General features: G+C 49.2%; 1 long non-coding RNA gene across 1 annotated transcript; it reads right to left on the bottom strand.

The window, feature by feature from the left end:
* Positions 1-608: 608 nt before the first annotated feature.
* Positions 609-8,202, bottom strand: LOC117084402. Its single transcript, XR_004437434.1, has 3 exons — positions 8,123-8,202; positions 6,980-7,100; positions 609-846 (listed from the first exon to the last, which is right to left on the bottom strand). It is a non-coding gene; the product is annotated as an uncharacterized LOC117084402 (long non-coding RNA).
* Positions 8,203-8,468: the final 266 nt, after the last annotated feature.

An 8,468-nucleotide genomic window follows, 5' to 3' on the forward strand; every position in this document is an offset into this window, starting at 1 on the left:
CCACCACGTCCCCATGTTCAGCTTCTCCTCAGCAACCTGGGACCAGGAAAGCCCATTCAGAATGTCAAGGTAGCCCTTTCCATGGGTCCACGAGTCTAAATGAACTAAGCGCAGGGCTCACCACAATTACAGCCTCTCCCCAAGCTTTCCACCCACTGATTCACAGGGGAGAAATCTCCTCCTCGGCTCTCTTCACCAGACCAAAATTTGAGTGGAGGGCAGACAAGGCACCATCTAATGAAAATCTCTATCTCACCTCAACCCTTTCAAAGAAATCCAGGACACCCTGGATCTACTCTCCCTGGCGAATGCCTCCTTAACTTCTGAGATGGTTTAACTCTTTGTTCTCCACATCTGATTTCTTTGGATGAGTCCTTCAAAGTTATGTGCATTAATGACAGACCCTTGAATAAGTAGATTCACTTTAAAATTGTGTTCACTGGGGAAAACAACTGGGTCAAAAGGGCGAGATTACAAAGCGTGTGTGTGTGTGTGCATGTGTGTGTGTGTGTCTATCCCCCCCCACACACAGATATATCACATATACTCAGAAAAATGTTGGCATGGACAAACACCAAATTGTCACCTGTAGATGATGAAGTTGTAAGTACTTTTATTGTCTGCCTTTTTCTTATCTAACTTGTGTAACATTTCTTGTTTATGAAACATAAAAGAGCCTGTTCAATTGTTAATTCAGCAAAATGCATTATAAAATGTCATTTGACTTTTACAGGTATTTTCAGAGGGTGTGAGGAGTGAGACGGCAAACAGCCCTCCACCTCTCCGTCTCCGTGTCTGTCAGTGAGAGCCCCATGCTGTCAGCAAGCTCGCCAGGCTGTTGGTAACCTGTAGAGAAAAGGAGGATCACAGGCAGAAGCTTCCTGCCCAGAGTCACCCAGGACAGCCCCCGCCCAGAGACGGACCCCAGCCTGGAATTGGCTCCAGAAGCAAAGGTTAGACCCCTCTGATTTCCCAGGTGTCCCCAGTTGTCTAGTCCTGGCTCAAAGAGGCTGGACAGTCTCTCAGAGCAGAACCATGTCCAGGTGCCCGCTGAGTCTCCAGCACCAGGCACCGGCACTTCGCAGCTACTCAGGAAACTGGTCGAATGAATGATCTCACGGCCTCTCAGTTCACTTGATAAAATCAGACATGGTAGTAGCTGTCATTGCTTATTCTTTGGATTTGCAATTCCCTCTAGGTGAGGGGTCAAAATTTGAGTTGTATCAGAAGATTTCAGCTCAACAAAAGGATTCACACTTTGATTTGTTTAGGAAGATTTCAGCTCCCGCTGGTTCACACAAGAGGCTTCCTTTCAAAGAGCTGAATTCCCTATCAGTGGACGTGACCTAGAAGGGGCTGGCTATCACCTGCCAGAGGCGACATGGAGGGGTTCTGTGTTGGCTATGAAGAGAGTCCAGATGTACTCTAAGCATTCCTCTAATTCAAACTCTGTGACAAATGCAATTCCTGGTTCAGAAATCTTATGCAAATTTGCCTCTTCCTTCCAAAAATATTCTTTAACCCTGATGTCATTCCTGTACCTACTAAAACTCTCCTTTGAGGCAGCCAACTGTGATTCAAGGGAAAGGTTGAGTGTGTCCTTGTAACAACCATGAGAGCAGCAGGCCTCCTCGACCCAAGAAAGCCTCCTTGGGGCACCCTGGACTGGCCTGGGATCAGTTAAGGAGAGTTTTACAGAACTGTGTCCCTGATCTGTTCCACGGGTATTCGAAAGAACAAATCCCAAGGAAGATATATGGTAGGATAGGTGATATTTAAAGTATTAACCAGAGATACAGAAGCACTAGCCACTCAGAAATGTTGTGACACCAGAGACATGACACACAGCAGGATCTGCAGGTCCTCTGCATCTGCTTGCTGGATTGTGAGGAGGTTCCAGGGTCAGGGCCGGGCAGCCAGTGCAGCAGGGCTGTGCTTGAGAAGCTAAGAGCAGCAGCCAGTTACCAACTAGTTCAGAAGGCTTTCAACAGTTGAAGAACCAGAGTGGCCACACCAGCTAGAAATCAGCCCTGCTCTCCAACCGCTTCAGAACAGGCTGACCTTCTGGCAGAGGCTGCAGCCCCGTTCCTGCAAGCCACATTTTATGGAGTTCTTTTATTAGCCTCTCATGTAACCCATAGCCACATCATAAAATTAAACACCCCACTCTGTACATCAAGTCCACTGACTTCTTGAGCCCTGATTAGCACTGGGCTTTTCCCTCTGGGAGTTCTATTAAAGTAACATTATAACGGACAGAAAAGGAGTCTTTGCTGGGAGCAGCCAAATCCGCAGACTGACTGAGCTTCTGCTGGAGTCACCACGTGGCATGTGTCCTCCTTTATCGGAAGCACGTTTGCCAGCTTCCTGTCCATCACTCTCTGCCTCTTTCACTCCTACCCCTCCCCATCCTTCTGCAGTCATCCCTGCCCCCTCCCAAGCTCCTTCCATCTCCTAAGATGACTTCATGCCATGAGTGGTTAAAATGCTTGCCTGGAGTCACTGTCAGGGTAGCCCCAACTCACCCCTGGGAATATATTTAGCCTGTGGGTGATCGCCCAGTTGGAGAGGTTATCTTTAGCCTGGCAGAGGTTGGGAGTCAATCTGGGCCATGATGTGAACAGCAGAGGGAGGAGGGAAAGGAAAGGAAACGAATACTCCGGAGTCTGCAACAGCAGCACTCAAGTGTACTCAGGTGGTGGAGAGCTAAAAGCCGAAGTGTGCTTCCTGAAACATGAGGCTCTTCTGGGAACACCCTGGAATAATGGTCTGTTTCATTCCATCCCATGAACTAAGAACAATTTTAATAGCAGAAAAGATGGCTGCATTATGAGCAGGCAGTATAAAACCACAAGCACACGTTTAAAAAAAAAAAAAAGCCACAAACTCAGCATCATTGGTGGTTTCCAAGCGTTCCCATTCGTATCTGTTTACTACTTCTTCATTAGTTTTGTTGCCTGCAGGTGCTAAAGGTTTAAAATGGAAGAAAAATGCATGGAAAGAATGTACACGGAAAAATTGCATTACCTGAGTTAGGGAAAAGACCACTACTATTCGATTTTCAAGGTGGAACACCTCAGTCCACCTCAGGAATACCAACGGCTGAGCTTGAAAAGCTCCCGGACCTGTTTCCAAACTATTCGAGAAAGACCGTGCACTTTTCCTCAGGGCACAGAAGGAACTTTCCTTAACATCATCCCTCCCTTCCAGTCACTAACTCTTCCCTGTTATCGTTTATATCCACGGCCCCTTGGTTGACCTTCCTTACAGAACAATTGATTAGAATCTTTTGTCAAAACAACTGAATACTTGCTAGTTATGATTAGAAGGAACTTAGGTCCCAGTGTGAACCAAGGCCAAGGAGCCTCCAGGGGTGGGGAGGGACTTGCTCTGTGGGGAAGGAGACGCACCAGGGCCCTCCCCGAGTCCAACCGTCCTGCTCATTGGAGGGGAAGAGCAGTTCATGCTGAGCAATCCTCGGCCAGACATATCCGAGTTCTGTGAAGAGCAGCAGGACCAAAGGGGAAATTCGGGAAGATCATCTTGTGGAGGTCTTTCAGGAAATCAGAGCGCAGATGGCAGAGCTTTGGAACTGAAAGCTCACACAGAGGGAAGAGGATTGAAGAAGAATCTTTTTTTTTTTTCCTCAGATTCCCCAGAGCTTTCACTCCAGAGTGCCAGAGGGTGTCCAGCAGGAGCAGGCCCCTGGAAACTCCTAGGACAACTCAGAGGCAGTCCAGACGGCTGGGAGTCCTTTGCTATGGGCAGGCTCCGGGTACAGTGCTCCTCAGAAGGTCATCCCTACTGTGGTGGTGAGGACTGGGGAAACTCAAGTTACTCTACCATGTACTTCAGTAAGTGAGTCATCTCAGCCTTTTCTTCCCTAGATTGAATGATGCTCGTTCCATCAACTAGTTCACTAAGCACACCCTTTATTTTGCCATTATATGAGTGCATTTTGGTCCTCCGTTCAACTAGAAGTTACCTTATTCGTCTCTGTGACTCTTCCTCCTACCAGTGTACGGCAGAGTAACCACCAAATCAGACACTTATGAATACATTAATGAGAACCGACCCAACAAATAGTTTCCTGATCTCTATCAGTTATGCTCCTTACGATCCATCCTGACAGTGTACTGGCACGCGCTAAAATGGCCTAACATTTCCTGTACCATTTGTGACTAACCACACATCCTTAGATGATTTTTCCACCACCCTTGAGTCAGACTAGCCTTTTTCCAGGTAATATTTGAGATACCCAGATTTTATTACTCCACACTTTTAATTACCGAATGTCATTCAGAATGTGCAAGAGTAAGTAGTCTTCCAGTTCTCAAGTTCAATGGGCCTTATATCTCTTTTCCAGAGCGCCGACAACTATAACAATGTCATCAACACCTGCAAATGTGTTCAGCTCACAACAACCTCATTAAGTCATCATAAGAAAATATAGAAATATTGCATATGCATGCATGTAGCATCTCTGGGGAAAGAAACTTTTAACAATGGCTGTACCTGCAGAAGGAGGTTGAGAAGTTGATGGTTGGAGGCAGAACGTTCACTGTATACATTTTTTAATCATTTTAATTTTTAGATCATGTGCATGTATTGCTTTTTCAATTAAACTTTTTAAAAACTAGCTCTAAACAAACAAACACACAAAAAACAACAAGACACAGCTCTAATGCCCCGGGCAGTGGCCCTGACAGCTGCCTAGAGTTGATATTATACCCTACGGTGTCAAATGTCTCCTGTGTCATTGGCCCTATGGAATGCTTCACTGAATTCAAGGTGGACTATGCAATGACCTGCCTGGTTCCTGGCCCTCACAGCCCTCTCCCTGATAACTAGGGCAACATGACTTCCGCTTGTTGACTCAATGCTAGGCCCAAGCCCCAGGACTAATCCTGTTCCTAGTCTGGAGGGATTTTAAGGGCTTGCAGCTTGGGTTACTCTGTCTCAACCCGTCTGGTTGCTGGCAGTGTCCTGCTCTTTGTGCTGTCTTGGCAGAGAGTGGTCCAGACCTTGGTGGAGACACACATCTCCATTTTTAGCTTGCTTGATTATGAAATTTATCAAGGGGTAAAGAGGAGACAAGAGATACCTATTCGATCAGCAGCTTTCCCACTCTCTTCCATTTATTCACCAAATGCAGTTACTAAGAACCTTCTATGAGTAGGATACTACACCAGCCTGGGCAGAAGCAAGTAAGAAGCAAATGAGTATACCAGCGCCCTTCACGAGTTCATAGTCTAGCAATAAAGACTCATGGGCTGGGTGCGGTGGCTTATGCCTATAATTCCAGCACTTTGGGAGGTGAACTTGGGAGAATCACTTGAGGCCGGGAGTTCAAGACCAGCCTGGGCAAAAGAGTGAGACCCATCTCTACAAAAATAAATTTATTTTTAAATTAAACTTATTTATTTATTTTGAGACAGGGTCTTGCTTTGTCACTCAGGCTGGAGTACAGTCACAGGCGGGAGTGTGATCAGAGTCCACTGCAGCCTTGGCCTCCCAGGCTCAGGCAATCCTTGCACCTTAACCTCCCTAGTAGCTGGGACCACAGACGAGAGCCACCATGTCTGGCTAATTTTTTTTTTTTTTTTAATTTTTTGTAGAGATGGGGGTCTCCTTACGTTGCCCAGACTGGTCTGGAACTACTGGGCTCAAGCAATTCTCCTGCCTCGGCCTCCTGAAATGCTGGTATTACAGATGTAAACCACCGTGTCTGGCCAAAATTTTTTTTTAATTAGCCAGAGGCTGGGCGCAGTGGCTCACGCCTGTAATCCCAACACTTTGGGAGGCCAACGCAGGCGGATCACCTGAGGTCAGGAGTTCGAGACCAGCCTGGACAACATGGTGAAACCCTGTCTCTACTAAAAATACAAAAATTAGCCAGGCATGGTGGCACATGCCTACAATCCCAGCTACTCTGGAGGCTGAGACAGGAGAATCGCTTGAATCCAGGAGGCAGAGCTTGCAGTAAGCCGAGATCACACCACTGCACTCCAGAATGGGCTACAGAGCAAGACTCTGTCTCAAAAAAATAAAATAAAATTAGCCAGGCATGGTGGCACATACCTGTAGTCCTAGTTACTTGGGAGGCTGAGGCAGGAGGATTGCTTGAGGCCAGGAGGATGAGGCTGCAGTAAGCCATTATCACGCCACTGCACTCCAGCCTGGGTGACATTGTGAGACCTTGTCTCTAAAAACTAAATTAAGCAAATAAAAAATAGACTGATACAGTCCAACTCAAGAACTTTAATGCAAAGAGGCAGGTGTGAGGGAGGAGAGAAGGAAGGGTTGCTCTCAATCACTGCCAGCAAGACAAGGAACAGCCCAGGAAAGCTTTCAGAAGGGGATGACATTGCTATGAAGACTTACGAGCTGAAGGGAATTTAGTAGCTGCAGATAGAGCCTTTCAGATGGAGGAGGTGGCCGGCGAAGGGGATCCCACTTTCACAAACCATAAAGGCTCTGCACTTCTGTTCCCCCACCCCTCGGAGAAGGAGGGTGAGAAGAGCTGGGCCCCCAGAACCCAGGACCACATACGAAGGTGTTTCTGTTTAAGACAGCCTTTTTCTCCACTCTTTGTCTGGTAATACCTCGTCTTCAAGCCCCAGCCTAAGGACACCTCCTCTGGGAAGCCCACCATGACTTTTCCAGGCAGGGTTAGTTGTCCTGTCTGCTGCACTCCTACAATCCTCTGTCCTAGAGAGTTAGGGAAATTTAGAAGTTAGGCAAACAGGCTCTGCCACCATTCTGCCTGAATTCAAATCCTGGCTCAGCCACTGCCTTGCTGAGTCATTTGAATCAAGGCACTCACCTCTCTGGGCCTCAGTTTTACCATCTGTTAAACAGCGTAACGATGGCACTGTCCTCCTGAGGCCACCGTGAGGACGAAACAAGACAATGTCCCTAAAGCAAGCGCCTGCTGTAGTGTCCGCCCTTGTTACTCATAACCCTGGGCTGCTCTTACTGGACTGTGCTTGTGACGGTAAGAACCCTGCGGGCCAGGGCTATTCATCTCTGGATCTCTCTCTGCAGTGTTTAGAGGTGTTGTCCACAGTTCAGGTGTTCAATTTCTATCTTCTGAAGGACTGGACAAAACATAGCGATGAAAAGGAACAAAATGAATCAAGCCTTAATGCAAAGACACAGTAAATGCAGGTGAAATGACCGGAAAGGATCAAGGAACCTAGGAAAGTAAATGGGGGGAGAGGAGACGGTGCCACGACTTCAGAGGAGAAAAATTCCTATTAAATTCCTGTTCCGCCTGTAATCCCAGCACTTTAGGAGGCCGAGATAGGTGGATCACCCGAGCTCAGGAGTTCGAGACCAGCCCGACCAACATGGTGAAACCCCATCTTTACTAAAAATACAAAAATTAGCCGGGCGTGGTGGTGGGCGCCTGTAATCCCACCTACTCGGGAGACTGAGGCTGGAGAATCGCTTGAACCCCGGAGGCGGAGGTTGCAGTGAGCCGAGATAGCGCCACCGCACTCCAGCCTGGGGGACAGAGCGAGACTCTGTCTCAAAAAATAAAAAATTCTCGTTCATCTCTTAACGTGGGGACTGCCCATTTATATTTGGACGGTATTTTTCTCTGGCTTTCCCACTTCCCGGGGCCTTGGAGCTCCCTCCCCCGCAGGGCGGCTTCTCTCCTCCTCCTCCCTCCTCCCTCCCGCTCCCCGGGGAAGGGCCGCGGCCGCAGCCCTGACCTCGCCTCCCACGCGGGCCAGCAGCCGGCCAGCCGGCGGGCGGGGCAGGAAGGGGGAGCCGCGGCTCCGGGCCCCCGAGATCCTTAACTGCAGCTTCCAAAGCCCTGGCTGATCCTAATCAGTGTGGGAAAGGAGCGCCGGGCCCAGCCCGCCGGCCGGAGACGCCGCCTCTTTTCATAAACTTTATCGCCGCGGTGCACAGCCGCTGATAAAGCGCCGTAAATAAACGAGCGGGCGGGAGTGCGCGGCTGTCCGGGGGCTGCCTGCGCGCACGCCCTGCCTCGGCCTGCAGCTCCCGGGGGAAATGAATCACACGCCGGGCTGCAAAGAGCAGCGTGTTCTCTTCTCCAGACCAAGGCCGTAAATAATAATGCGTTCTTTCCCTACGTGGAGACCCTCACCTTTTGTTTTATGCATTCCATAAAAAGCCCAGGAGTTTCCTTCCGGCTGCCTGGCCTCCCCGCCTTGCCCCGGGAGTTAGGAGTGCTGTGTTCTGGGGTAGGCGTTTCCCTCGGGTGGGGCTCCTGGGCCTGGGCGTGTGGCTCCGTGTTCCTAAGTCCCCTTTGGCTCTTGCACAACAGACGGAGGCTGGAGCAGGGCAGGGGAGCCGGAGTGGAGGGATTTGAAGGGGGATGGTTTGACATCTCTGGTGGCTGGTGATGGTGAGCCCGGTTCCAGCCAGGGTGGCCACGGACGTGTGTGGGGGATAGCCCGCTGCAGCTGAGTCATCGAGGAACCCTGGGCACT

Source organism: Trachypithecus francoisi, unplaced genomic scaffold (genome assembly GCF_009764315.1).
Source record: "Trachypithecus francoisi isolate TF-2019V2 unplaced genomic scaffold, Tfra_2.0 Lachesis_group0, whole genome shotgun sequence".
Classification (NCBI taxonomy): domain Eukaryota; kingdom Metazoa; phylum Chordata; class Mammalia; order Primates; family Cercopithecidae; genus Trachypithecus; species Trachypithecus francoisi.